The sequence below is a fragment of the Amblyomma mixtum genome, chromosome 4 (genome assembly GCF_055824585.1).
Source record: "Amblyomma mixtum isolate Tamu chromosome 4, ASM5582458v1, whole genome shotgun sequence".
Classification (NCBI taxonomy): domain Eukaryota; kingdom Metazoa; phylum Arthropoda; class Arachnida; order Ixodida; family Ixodidae; genus Amblyomma; species Amblyomma mixtum.
In genome coordinates, this window is record NC_143015.1 from 147,537,718 (window position 1) to 147,553,089 (window position 15,372).

A 15,372-nucleotide genomic window follows, 5' to 3' on the forward strand; every position below is an offset into this window, starting at 1 on the left:
CTATGTTTTCTCAAAGCTAAACGGCCAGTGTAGAGAGTGACCAGCTGCGAAAAAGTAAGTCACCTGTGCATGAAGGCTCAATAAGGCTAGGGGTCCGCAAGAACTTGTTTTCTCAATCCTTAATCTTCGAGTGCTACGACACGCTTCACCGCATTAGAAGGGGCGCGCATCAAATACAAAGGTGGTTTTCAAGACTCAGATCTTCCAGCCTGCTACCACAGACGAGTTTTGATGCGCAGACGACACATTATATAACCACTGGTTATATTGCATACCTTTTGTGCAGCCTCGTCCACAAGTTCTTCGCGAAGCTCAGCAAAACCGGCTTAGCGAGGATGAAAAAAGACGTCACCAGTACGTCATTCGTTACATACAGGGTGATTTTTTTTTTTTACATTTACAGATGTTTATTTTAAAAACGCTCAGCGATACGTCGATGCGGTCTATTGAGCTGGTTTGTACAGCAACATGGACTGTATCTACCCCCTATAGATGAATAATTAGGCGATTAATGAGCTTAAATTATGTAACAAACCTTTTCATTTTTATTTTATGTGGGAAGGTTGTACTGCGAAATTGATGACCGTCAACGTCGTCTGGTGAGCCGTTTTTCTAAATTTTCTCAATCGGCAAGGTAGTTCGAAATATCGAACGTCAAAAATATGCATTGAAAAACTTGTTGAGTCGGCTTTTCTGCATTACCTAATTCTTGTTGTTTTTCTTAACATGCTGACCAGTTGAATGTTACGATTATGCTTGACCGCGTTCTGTTAACCTTACTAAGCCCTCCTGCCACAATCCCAATTGGGATTAGCAGTATTTGTAAATAAATAAATAAATAAATAAATAAATAAATAAAATGGTGTCGCTGCTCGTGGTATAGCCACCGAAATCAACTGAACTTCTTGTACATCATCAAATACACCAGCTGCTTCTGCATTCGATGCATACGATGAGCGGAAGACCCCAATTTATAAATATGCAATGCGGAAAAGCCAACTCAACGAGATTTCAAATGCTTATTTCATGAAGTTTGGTATGTCGAATCACCTTGCCGATTGAGAAAATTTAAACTAAAGCTCACTTTCTATATAGACGGCCAGCAGTTTCCCAATATAACCTTCCCTCTAAAGTTAAAAAAAAAAAGTTTATTCGGTAATTTTAGTTAATTAAACGTTTAACTATTTATCCATATGGGGTAGATAATGTCCGACTCGCTGTATAATCCAGCTCAACAGACTGCACCGACGTATCTCTCCGTTCTTGGAATCAAAACGTGTAAAGGTTAAAAAAACGGCCCTGTATATAAAGTGACCCTTAGGCTTCTAAAGGCGCCAGGAACGATGTCTCCTCTTCCCAGCGTGTAACAGGCAGAGCCAATAGCGTTCGATTGTCAGCAATGGCGCACCAAGGAAGGCCTCTCCCAACAAGATGCATGCAGATCGTTTTATCAATGGCCGTGGTTGTATGCTGTAAGCAATGTCCTTGTCCTGTTCGCGACCCTGTGTAGCGCAAACCAGCTAGATGCGTACAGGGTCAATCACACTTTGACGGAACACGGCTCCGCGTACCCACGTACCTGCGGAGCACTACTGCGACCAAGCCGATAGTGAACCCGTGCAACGCGGCAGGTGGCACGAAGCATCGCGTCGAGGTTCCTCTTCTCGTGCGCTATTCTGCCTTGATTCATGAACGGGTTAGATGCAATGGCACTCCGCAGGTACGTACGTGGTCACGCGGAGCCGTGTTCCCTCTAAGTGTGATTCATGTACGTAATTCTACGTAACTGTACGTAATTCTCTTTGGGAACTTGCGGATACCCTTATCTCTATGTACACGTGCCATCAGTGCTGCACTACAGTGCTGAGACGGCAACTGTGTCCTGGCCTTTGAAAGTACGTCAATTTTTAATGACGTGCACACACGCCTGTTTTTTAAATATTTAAAGCCTTTGTCATTCACAAGACTAGAGCGCCTTACTCCGGTGCCTCTTCGTAACGCTGCTCTAAAAGAAGATGAGCTCAACATCCTGGTGGAAAAAATTGCTAATCTGAATTGCATGCACTGCATCTTCTATTTGGCACTTGATTTCCACTTCACATTGTTTCGTCTTGTTTGAGTTGTTGTCGTTTGGAACTGGAACTGTTTATAACAGCACTGTCCTTTTGTCCCATGTCAGCGCCTTTTTTCATCTTAGATATATGCTTCCATATGACTCAGCCCATTTAAATGCTATAAAAACGGCGATCGCATGCGTATTCCTCGAAATTTTGCTCCGTAAATCATGTGCCCAGAGGATTCAGACGAGATCTGCAGGTCATGTTTCATGACTGCATTTCGTTAGGCTTCCTGCCACATTCTCTGGCGCCGTCGCGCAGATAAATGCTCAGAAAGGACTTAAACGAATACAAAACTCGGGGAATGCCTCAGGAAATATCATGCGTGCGTAAACAGTCGTCAAATCTAAAAAAAAAAAGAAAATGTTCGTGGACAATACCGAATATTCCGGTCCTCTTCCATTGAAAGCAAACACGTATGCGCACGGGGTCCCGTATTTCCTGCGAAGAAGGGAAGTCGTCTGACTGAGGAAGAAACTTCCTACTCGTTGTGCCAGTTGTGCCGTCGGACTGTCTACTAAATCTCGCTGACATGCGAAAGGCCCTACGTTGGCCCTGCTTGCCGAAGCGTCAACGACAAAGCGTGAGGACATGTTTTTCTGTATCTGAAAGAAACGAGGAGCGCAGCTCCACTCTTACTTCTTTTCCTGCGTCTGTAGGCTGTGTTGTCAGGTTATACTGATCCTGAACAAAAGCAAAGGTTACAGTCACTCCGGAACTTCTGGAAGCTTAGTGCATGAAAAAGAAACAACGCACATGTATTACTGATACACCTCTTTCGTGATACAGTGAAGACGTGATACAACATGCACTGTAGAATTCCTTGCTCAATTGCTTTAGTAAATTTTCTTGCACATGTTCTGTACGTGTAATATGCGAATTTAGCGTGCTGCGGCCTTCGTAAACGAAAACGCCGTACTCAGCACGCGCTGAAACGTTGTATCTCAAAAATACATGTGTTTCTTGTCTTTAGTTATGTGGCTTCGCTAGTTATGGAATATGTGCGGATGCCAATAATACCCTCACATCACATCCATTTAATGATGCCTTTAAGGATGAAATGCAGCAAACAGATGTAATCAAGATTTCGGCAGGGCGCACAAATAGTAACATGATGCGCATGAAATTCCCTGTAAACAGCCTACACACTACCTCTTTCACCCCAAAGCACTATTACTGTGTTTTCTTCAGAAAAAAATCGATCGTATAACGATGATAGTTCACGATTGCGTTTAGTTCATACATGTGTTTTTAGATATAAATATGAAGTGTCACCTCTACTAGCAGTTTCTTCTCCAATATGTAGCATTTGCATTCATGTAACGATTAACACTCGCCCATGTTATTTTTGCGTATTTTTCTGTCATTCCACGCCGGTTTACTCAAACCTAAATTGTATGCTCTTAACCAATCATTTAAATAAACTATAATTACCGTTAATCGAGTTATTCATCGTGACATTGAGATGGAGGTCTTGCCCCAACCATTATTTTATTAGTACTAATGAAAGTAGGTTTTCTGAGCGTCTTAATTTTCTGCCCCATAATGTACAAACCAATTATAGAAAATTGTGCGCAATATTCACAAACGTAATATATTTTCTTGGCCCACGAAATCAAATCATTGTTCTTAGAAAGAGAAATGAATTTTAATGAGGGAAAGGTGGAGAGGTCGGCCGGTGGTAACATGGCCCTGGCCTGCTACTCCACACAGGGGAAAGGGAAGAGGAGGAAAAGGAAAGTGCGAATGAAGGCTGATGATGGCATAATACAATGAGTTTCACGGGTGAAATCATGTTAAAAACTCTGTAACCATAGCAATCATCTTGTGTTGTTGTTTCTTGTTCTTTTATGTTTTTGCACTTAAATGTTGTTGCTACGTGCTCTGCTTTGTACATAGCTTATTTGACGCTTATTTATTAACCATTTTGTTGTTGAGACCTTCGAGTATTCATATCTCTGTTCATTTATGTACGCTGTTCTCTTTGTGTTTTGATGTAACAGCAATTATTGACCACTAGTCCTGTATTTGTACAAATTATGTTCTTTGGCATTCAGCAGCCCCCCTGAAGGTTTGAAACCTGGGGACTGCCTACAATACTTACTTGTTGTACCCCTTTTGACTGTATACTAAGTGGCCAATAAATATTGCTTCACCAGCAAACACAGCCACAACTCGGCTTAGACGCTTTCTTCTAATGCAGTACTTATGTGCAAAGCTAAGCAGCCGCTTCTTTGTTACACTGAAGGCAATGTGCACATTGGTGTTTTTGTAAACTTTAAAATTATAAGTTCAGTAGAGCAGGGAGTGGGAAACTACATTACTATGGCGAAGTTCAATGGCCTATTTCTGTAAGGCCTACTTCTAAATACTACTGCTTTCACCTATGCTGTGAACCACACTACGTGTGCCTGTAGAAACCGCATAAGCTTCCGAGCTTCCTGCGTTGTGCGGTAAGGAAGAAACAAACTCATGCTGGGGACCTGACCTGTGCGTCGCCGCTGGAAATGCACCTGGTCAACCACTGCACCACTGTATAGAAGACAATGGTGTACTCTACGGTCAAACTATTGCACGTTAGAGCTAGGCGCCCACGTTTGCTGATATGTGTCTGTTAAATCCGTACACTTCACAGAATCTAGCCCATAAATTGGCTGCTGCACAAGCCGAAAGTTATTTTCAGCAGCATTGTTCTTCCACAGTGCTTTCGAGTTCTCCACCGGAAATATCTGTGACAAGGAAGGAGCAATTTAGTTGTTACTTAAAAGGAGTATAAATAATGTGGCCTAATAAGACGGCGATGCACATCTATCTAATGCATCATTTAGGGCCCTTCGTTTCATAGCGTATACAACAACTGTTTTACAAGCTCTTTTGAAATTTATGGGAAAATTGATCTTGAACCGCCGCGGTGGCTCAGTGGTTAAGGCGCTCGTCTACCCAGCCGGATTACCCGGGTTCGAACCCAACCGCGGCGGCCGCGTTTCGTTGGTGCGGTGGTGGTAGAAAACATATATGTACGGATACACTTAAAAAGGTTATGCATGAGCTGACCCAGAGGGGGCCAGCCATTACATGTACTAGGTGGAGGTCCCCAGTTCGGGACTCCAGTGGCGTCGGCCGCCGCCCGGGCTCGCGCGACCAAAGCCTGTTGGGCACCTCCATCGAAATGAAATTTCGATGGAGGTGGAACGCAAAAGGCGCCCGTGTGCTGAGCGATGTCAGTGCACGTTAAAGATCCTCACGTGGTCGAAATTTCGACCACCACTACGGCACCCCTTTCTATATTTCTTCTTTCACTCCCATCTTCCTTCCTTTCCTTACGGCGTAGTTCAGGTGTCCACTGAGATATGTGAGACAGATCCTGCGCCATTTCGTTTCCGCAAACCAATTTACCATGGACAGTTTGCCAGGTTTCTTACCACCATAAAAACCACCAATTAAGAATCTTGATTGACGAGCGATCAAGAGGCGGAAGCTCCACCATCTGACAGCGCAAGGCTCATTGAGAAGCTGTGCGTGCTTGGATCCGAAACAGGTTGCAAAACTATACTCCGCACTTCTCTGCAATTGTTTATCTGGCAGGCGAACTACGTCTTGGAGAAAGAGAAAAGGTTGCGAAAACGCATGCGAATCCCGCGCCTGTGCACGACGACTTGTCTTCCGCCGTACAGACAATGATTGCGAAAGTTGCTAAAGCGATTCCTTCTAGGCACCTTTCAGAAAAAAAAATTAAAACAACGTCATTTTCACGACAATATCGTAAAACTGAATTCGCGTAAATTTCGCAACAAGCGGCAAGAGTGTATATAATAAGTCGAACTGAGATGCTGAACCATATTTCAAAGAGCTACAGAAGCAGCCTGGCACGATACAAGCGCTCCAGTTTGCTGACTGAGAAAAGGGTTGGTAGTAATTTTGCGTCTTGTTGGAGTTCAATACTTAACTAAGGAATAATGTTGCGTCTTGCTAGAGTTCAGTGTTTTATTGCATCATAATTGAAGGAAATTCCTTGACGCCTCCTTAATTGGTTTATATATTTACATCGATACAGGCTACCATTTGTCAGAAAACACTGTGATGAAACAAAAGAGAAAATAGGTTACGCTGTTATTTGTAACGCTTAAATAGGCAAAAAGTTAACTACTGCATGATAATGTAATGACAGAATGGTTACCGCCCACTTTTGTCGTTGCTGCTAGAGAAGATTGCACCTCGATGGCTAAATAATGTAAGTGGCTGAACTTGTGAGCAGTGTATGGAGGATTTGTATGTCGCTGAAGTATTTCCGCAAAGCTCTGTAATCTCGCGTTCTTCAAGCTGAAAGCCGAAGGCACGCACGCAGTTTCTTCACTTTCTTTTCTCAACAAGAAGGAACAAAGGCACTCTCGAAAAATCACTATTACTCTCTGCAGTTTCCACGTTGTTGACGTCACTGTCCTTCTTCCATGCCCCTTATATCGAACGTTCAACTCTGTCTTTCAATTAAGTGCAGCAGAGAGCAGCAGTGGTTGAGATCTTGGATGTCCGCCGAGCAAGCTTCTAGCTGTCACCGCCGCTAGGCCAGTTAACACTCCAACTTAAGGCCAGTATCTTTTTCGCTGACATCAGCGTCCTCCACTGCAAGAATAGTCACGTGACGATATGAATCATCTAGAGAAGCCTCATATTCAAGTGCGACATGAGCCAGAAGTATTGCGAACATGGAATTAATAAACTCGCGCAAGAGGAAGCAGGGAGGCAAGGCTTAGCCGCTGACCAACATTTAATAAGAGAAATGTATTCATCCGGTCCAAGCAAAGCAAGACCTCTTGTTGGTCAGCAGAACTAAGTAGCCTTCGCTCACCTGATTCAAGTATGCGTTGCACGACAATCACGTTCCCATTTTTCCTGCCTTGTGGCAGTAACAACGTTTCCGTGTAAAGTACGTCTAACACAGGAAAGAGAAACAGCTTCAAAAATGCCACCACTAAACGGAATGAGATGTCAGCGAGAAAACGAATACGTTATCCCGGAGCTAACCTGAGAGCACTATTTACAAGTGAAGTCAGAAAAAAGTTGAGCCTTCTGGTAACCCATTAGGTCTGACGGCAAGATTCCTGGCGGCATGAACTGAACGACGAAAAGTCCAACGAAAAGACTAACGGCTGAGATATGGCACATAATTTCTGTTTTTTTCTTTTGTTTTTCAAACTCATAGGTCCACATTTTGCTTAATCATAGCAAGGGGAGTGGCCGGCTTCGAACCATTCTTCCAATGTTTAAGAATCCCTCAACAACAACACGAGGTCTACTCCACCTCGTTTCTGAGTTTGATTTCTTTTCTTTTCAGACGTTTTCCCAGCAGCCTCATAGGCTACGATGCAACTGTCTCTATTGGCGGCAATGGTTGCGACGCGTCTGCCTTTGCATCGTGTGTGTTAGTGAAAACGAGCCGGCTCTGGCCACGCAAGACGGTGAGTTATGTGCAGAACTTTTACCTGCTGCCATCGTTCAGCGTTTTGTCTCTACTTCAATGAGCTCACTTGTAAGTTTCAAACACACTGAGTTTGGCCGCCTGTTTATTTAGGTTTTTAGTGCAAACAACTATGCTGATGGATAAACCTACAGTACGACCTTGCGACGTTTCTGAGTTCGTGCCAAGAACACAGCAATGGTGGCATAGCAGCCACAGCGCCATAGCAACGCTATAGCATATTTCTGGAAATATATAAACAAATAAATAAAGTAAATTTCGCCGCGACTGGGTTGTGCACCCGCGGTGGGGCGAACATATCAGCTTCGCTGGCCAGTGTACGAGATCACTATGCTATCGCCGTACTGCGCAATGGGCTATGGAAAGATACACCAGTGGTTCTTATGTTGCGTTTTGTTACCTCCTCTGCAGGTTTTCAACTACAGAAGGAACAGTTCATCCTGCTGTCACCACTGTACCATACTGGCCGAAATGTCTGCGCAGGGTCTTGTTACTTGCGAACCTCTTCATGTCCTGCTGCAGTTGAGGATGTGGCAGTTCGCCTAATTGCGAAATGCCATCCAAACGACGGCAGGGACAACTAAGAGACGATACTATTCCTGCTTTCAAACATCGTTTTCCTTTTAACGCCGTTGGCTTTTAGAGTGAAGGCTGCCGAGAAAGGCATGCTCCTGTTCAGCGTCATTTTGCACCGGCAGGAAAGGTAGCGACTGCGTAGAAGCTGGAAGGAGACAAAGACATAGACCAACGCAGTGCAAGAGGTGGAAAAGACAGTGAGCTGAGTGGGAAAATGCCTTCTACTACCCCTCACGCCAGGCTCGGCTCAGCCCATGCCCCATGCCAGCGGCTGCTCCTACAGGACATCTCAGCGACTATCGGGTCCCTGTGCCACATAATCAAGTGTGGAGTGCTGACGTAGGCGACCAAGTTTCGACGTCTGCGCTGAGAGAAGGCATCGTGTCAGTCGCATGTACGAACAATGCTGTGCCTAAGCTGCAGCACGGACACAGTGCATAAGCGATCTGCCCGAACCAGCAACCATGAAGCTTCTACACCATCACCGTCGACACCCAAGCATTCTAGCAAAGGACTCCAAACAGAAGTCGCCAAGAACCCGAGAGGCAACAATGAGAGGTAACAGCCGCCCGGCTAAGGATTTCATATCCAGCAGTACCAGAACAATGTGGCGAAGCCCCTATCCAGACACTACAAGCATCTAAGCAGCATTATTTCATCGGTTTGGTATATCGCTAACTTATCTCCTCGCAGTTTTATTGCATTGCAGTCGCATCTTTCTGCGCGTAACTATTATTGTGTTAACTAGCAATCACTTTTAGTGTTAGCGCTTAATGTTGTTGTAATCACTGTTTAATTGTTTTGTTTTTGGGGGGGGGGGAGGAAGGGGTTCACGTATGCCTATACATGTGCAGCCTATGCATTGCAAGAGCAACCGAAGAATGCAAACAACTCTTCAAAGCATAAAAGAAGTTCAACTCATAGCTGTCTTTAAAAATAGGCGTTACACTCATTTATGCGCTTAATTGCTTCTTTATGAACAAAGCTTCCAGAAGTTACTGAGCAACAGTCACCTTGGACCTGGTGATGATTCTTATTGACTGCCCGCCGCGGTACCATGGAGTCTATGACTTCGTCTCCTAATACAAACTTCTAAGGTTCGCACCCTGGCCACAGCGACCGCACTTCGATGCCGAGTAATTTCTAAAACACCAGTATGCTGCGTCATGTCAGTGTAAGCTCTACCGATGCCCTCAACTCTGATCTCTGATAATGCAGGGTCAGCATATGGATGCTACCCTTACAAAAATTTTTAGTAACAATCTTTAGGAAGTCTTTCGACAATTGTTAATAGAACCTATCAACATTTAACAGAAAGTCTTTTGAACGTCTTGATACATTGTATTAACAACCTATCAACCGTCTTCCGACAATTGGCCACCGATATCCAAAAGACTCAAGTACATAGAAAGTCTTTATACTTCCTATGATCCCCTTATCGACAGTTTCTACACTTCCTATTGACCCCTTACCGACCATGTCTACCAACACCCTATCAACGGTCTTCCGACAATTAGCCACCGTTATCCAAAAGACTCAAGTACATAGAAAGTCTTTACACTTCTTATTAACCACATACCGAGAATATCTACCAACACCCTATCAACGGTCTTCCGACAATTGGCCACCGTTATCCAAAAGACTCAAGTACATACAAAGTCTTTACACTTCTTATCAACCACATACCGACAATGTCTACCAACACCCTATCAACGGTCTTCCGACAATTGGCCACCGTTATTCAAAAGACTCAAGTACGAAGAAAGTATAATTCCTACATCAACGTTTGGAAAAGTGTGTCTTCACTACACAGTACAACACTTTTACCAACATAGTGTTATCACTTCAAAATCATTCTGTGAACACTGTATCCTGGACTGCTTAAAGAATAATAGAAGCAAAATGCAAATTATTACATTTATTGTGCACAAGTGTACATACGCGCCAGAAGATATGCATGATGCATCAAAATATTTTATGGAGAACAATAGAGGAACAGAATATTGCCTTCGGCACAGTTCTTCTCAGTTCCCTCTTAGTAACAATGACTGACACATAGAAATTGAAAAACATAACAGGTTTTAATTCACAATGTTTTGGCTAGAGGACCAGCCTTTTTCGAGTATAGTACAGTATTCAAAATAAAAGCTGTGTGCTTCAAATGCTGTAGTACACTTCAAAACGGCTGGCCATCCAACCAAAACGTTGTGAATTAAAAACCGTTAAGTTTGCTTACATATATACGAGGTATATCAGGGAAGACTAAGTAATTTTAAAAAAAAAGCAGGTATTTTGAGATGAATATATGGCTTTTTCAGCATAGTATTAACAGTGTTGGCAGGCACCAGAAAACTGGTGAATCGTCTTACCTAGTAAGCTGGTTAACTAATTTTTATTAATGAAACTTTTAACTATCAGAGTTAGGCGTCTAGTTGCAATTAGAGATTTCTAGCAGTTACATGAACTGGAGGGGTGGCTCTCCCTGTGTGCTTTCAAAAGCGCATGTATTTTCGCACGATGCAGCCAAATTTTGTCGAGCCACAGCGGCGAAAGTAATCATGTTTTGTACATTCTAAAAACTGATATGGCTACTATTAACGACTGGCTAAAAGTCTCTAACTGCAACCAGTTGCAAACCTGTGTTAGTTAAAAAGTTAATTATCAGAAATTAGTTAACCAGCTTACTAAATACACCTGACCAGCTTTCTGGTGTCTGCTAACACTGGTAATACTATGCAGCAAAAGCCATATTTTTGAAAACTATTTATTCTTCCCTGAAACACCTGGTGCATATAAATACTGCTCATTTTCCTGTACAACACAGAAATGAAATAATTTCTTCTGTAACATGAAGGTTCCATGAGCCACATAACAAACCCGTGGAAAAAAAACTGTGCATGCACACACACACACCTCTCCAAAACAGCTAAAAAATCCCACACAGTGAAACAATGCTTACACTGTCTTAAGACCAACAATAAAGGCTGCAAACACTAGTCAATTAAAAGTCAAACAGGATGCCAAACATATGCTAAATGTCCACATGGATGTAGATGTCAAGCTATGAGCTGATTTTAATAAACATACATCAGCACAGAAATGCTTAAGCAACTTTGTTGGTGCACTATCCTGACACTTGTCCTCAATATCAGGCAGCCTGCTTGTTCATCATCATCATCAGCCCGACTACGCCCACTGCAGGGCAAAAGCCTCTCTCATGTCTCTCCAATTAACCCTGTCGTTACTTGTCTGCATCACCAGCGGAAGAGGTAGCGTCCTAGTGATGAGACGTGTGCACCATTAACAGGTAGCCTCCTCCATGGCGGAATGCAGCAGCAAAAGAACTGCAGAAGAAAACATTCAAGGCATACAGTTATAGTAACTTCTAATAGAATCAAATACAGAGAAGCAATAATCAGTTAAATGTGCACTAAAATTCAGAACTCCGAGTGAGTTTGATAAGGCTGCTGAGTAATAGCATAAGCAGCAGTCACAAGACTAGAGCTAAATGCAATGCTTCCTTGAACAAGAAAAAGCTATAACATGCTGTTGTGTTCAATTCTGCCCCCACATTCAAAGACTGAATGATATTCACAGGAACTGACATTAACGTGTTACGCCTAATTAGGCTACCACAAAGAGATATTTAGCCATTCCAGTCATGTGAAGATAAGATGCAGGCCATCAGATGCAGGCCATCAAATATGAAAATTGTTTTGTGTTTCTGATTTGTCTGTACAAAAATTCAGGCAGCTTTTGTTTTCAAAAGTGATGGCACAAACACATTGCAATATAACGCATATGTTTCTTTCCCTTAGAGCGGCTAGGAGGGAGTAACTTAACTTTACTTGCTGTTCATTTTATTTGCCAGCTTGTAGATAATGTAGCATCATTTGGAGCTATGCTAGGTGTTAGGGGAAAATGTATGAACAAAGAGTACAGAGGTGAGGAAGTTCTCAGGGCAAGAGTGGCACACTCTAAAGCAAATGAATCAAAATATTAAGGCACACACTGCGTCAGATACAAAACTTGTAAGTAAAGATGCATAGAACTACAAGCGATAAAAGCCTCAGCAACGTGCCCATAAGGGAGCAGCTGGACTGGTAGTTTTTTATTTGTCCCACAGCACATCCCTCCAGTGCTGAGGCCTGCTCATATCTGTTTAAGTTAAGAATACAAGGGAAACAAGCAAACAAGTGTTCCAAAGGAGTACTTAGGTTGTTCTTTAGGAAATTACCTGTTACTAATTGCAGCAATAAATACCTCGAGAAAGTAAATTAAGTTATTTACACAGCTTATTACAAACCTTGATGGCACGGGAGAGAGGCAACATCAAACGCATTGGTTCAAGTACAGCAAGGGGTCATGTTAAGGTCACAGCAATATTTGTTGACTTAGGCTCAGCTAGTGTAATGGAACCAGTAACTGAACTTCGGCATGAATAAAAATAACAATGCACCAATACTCAATTCCAAATGCATTTCAACTGTACAGTGCAGTCGGTTGTGACAAAGGGAGTGTGAAAGAAAACCTCAGCAATGCTCATGACATATCGAATAAGCACCCTTCTTCTGTACAGCTTCAATATAAGCTTTACAGGGTTTCATGTAATGCAAGGATAATCTGGTAAGGTATCAATTATTGATGCTAGCAACACCTATGCTTCTAAAGCAGAGTGCTCCACTTGAACGCTAATATTCAATTATGCAATTATGCCCGTTAGGCTATGCCTGGCATACAGTTACCACACTACTGGTTCACTTCAAACATGCCATACCTTGTAAGAGGTAGGTACTGCTGAAGTAAACCTATAAAATTTATTTGCTGTTTTTAGATTACTGTATAAAGATCATGAAGCAGATAATTGTTTTAATTTAGTCTATACTATGATCAAGATTCCCAAGCACGAGAGGCATGAGGGAAAAAACTATAAAAAAGCATTTCACAATATAACACCATGCGCTTGACTAGGGGAGTACTTTCATGAGGCCCGCAATATCTTTTCCCTTTCTCTTGATCCTCTTTTCAAAAATGAAAAAAAACAAATGAAAGAAAGAGGGAGCCTGGACCAGAATATTCTTGTCAGGCTAAAAAAAGACAAAGAAAAAATACCCACTCATGTACCTATCCTTTTACAAGTGGCACATGCTTGATATCCAGTGTCAATGGCTGATAGGCTGCGCCAGCAGGTCTTGATGTCATTTTCCTCCGGTTGAGGTAACACTGGCTCGATGACAGATGAAAGCTGGTGCAAAAGTAGCGTGTTGATACCGGTGGAGCAGCTGTAAAGAGCTTGACTGCGGGCACATTTGAAGAAAGGCTGTATTAGAGCCATGCTTTCATAAACATCATCACAGAAGCCACATCTCATTACACCTTCCAGCTGTTCAGTGCAATGTGTTCAGGAGTGGAGGCTAACGATTAATTGCCTACGCCTCCTATAGGAGGTATGCACATGACGTCATCCGCAAGGGGCGCTAGCGGCCGGCGCGGCATTCGCCATATTGGTGGTCGCGCGCGCGTCCGCCGCAGCCAGCCGCAGCGTTAAATAGCCGGTGATGTGTGAAATGTGAGTGTATTTCGCGTCTCGCCATAGATAATTACTGTCCGGCCCGTAACACCGCGTTACTGAGAGGGTGTTCCGGGAACTGCGCGAAGCAGAAAAGAGCGGCCACGCTCAAAAAGTTCCACTTTGTGAAAAAGTCGGCCCGTAAGAAAGCGGAGGCGCCGGCGCAGTGTGAGACGTACAGGGCTGCTGCCGCGCGTTGAATTCACCGGTATCGAGGCCCACCTTGTGCACGGCTTAAGTTTGCTGGCAGGCCAAGGAATTAAAGGATATAAACCTATGAGACGGTGCAATTACTTGACCAGCGGGTGAGTCCAAGAGCCGTGCTGAGGGTGCCGACGTCCGCGGTGCCGACGGCCGAAGTGCCGTTTTTGAATAGGTGAGTAATTCGAAGGGTCTGTTCACCTAGCTGTAGCTTAACTTGTCATCTCTATCTACTGAAAGTGACGTGTTACTACTGAAACTAGCGGAATGGCTGCACACTGCGTTGCTGCGAAAGCGCTAGACGTCTTGTGCATACGAAGCAGCGCTACGTAGCTACAATCAAAACTGCAAACATTCTCGCTGTGTCTGCCGTTCGTGCTGCGAGCTCATGACAGTATTTTTGTTTGACCATTCTGTCGTGTAAATAAGGCAGCTATGACGCTTTGCCTTTCTGCTGAAAGACCGTCTGAGAAGCGTCAGCAGTTCGCGGACTACAGGTGCTTGAATTATCAATTTCTGCGGCGGCAGTTTTGGAATTTCGGTAATTAATCGCGCTGTTTATCCACGATGTGCCCTGCATGACTAGCTGACAGTTATCAACTGATATTAAAAGCTGCCAGTCGTGTACATTCTTGCGTGCAGCGCATCCAGCCAGTTTTGCTGCCGAGTTGAGGCAGCTCTGTTATATCACGGCGCAGAAGAATTCTGCTGCAAGCTTCATGCACAATACGCGCTCCACAAAGATAAGTGGTCGCTGCCGCATTCAACAACGTGCAGATATGTTACGGAACACTAACAGTTCAGGCCGGGCACCTCACGGCGCACCGTGACACTGCGCGAGCTGGCCTGAAACGACCGCAAACATGGCGCGCTTGGCGCGACGACGCTCGCGCCGTCTGGTAGCGCGGCCTCAGTGAATACTGTTGCGACCTTCCGGCGCGACGGTCAAGGACGGGCTCACCCTACCGCCCATTAGTGTTCTTTTTTTTTGTGTGTGCCATCTCCCACTTGTCGTTCTCCGCCACATGTCCTTCTGGCCCGGGGAGCGCCTGGGGGGGGGGGGGGTTGGAGGCTCGCGCTCTGGTCTTCCGAAGTAATCAGTTAGGAGCCGTGCCGGCTCACCCAGAGCGGAAGCTCTTTGTGTGAGCGCGGGCGCCGATGCCCCCCCAAAGGTGCCGCGGTTGGAAGGGGCTTTGGACAGCGGGGGGAGAGCGAGAGCCAGTTGTACTCCGGACGCCGAACGACGAGCAGCTAGCTTCGCTGACTGCTCGAGCGTTCCGAGAGATGTGCAGTTGCTTGCATTTGATTCTTGTATTTAACATGTTAATAAATTCCCCGAGTTAAGTTTCAACGACTGGATCAAGTCTGATCATTTGTGATTAGGCCAACGAATAGCGGCAGCTATGCATAGTTACAACAAAAAGTTCTGGTGC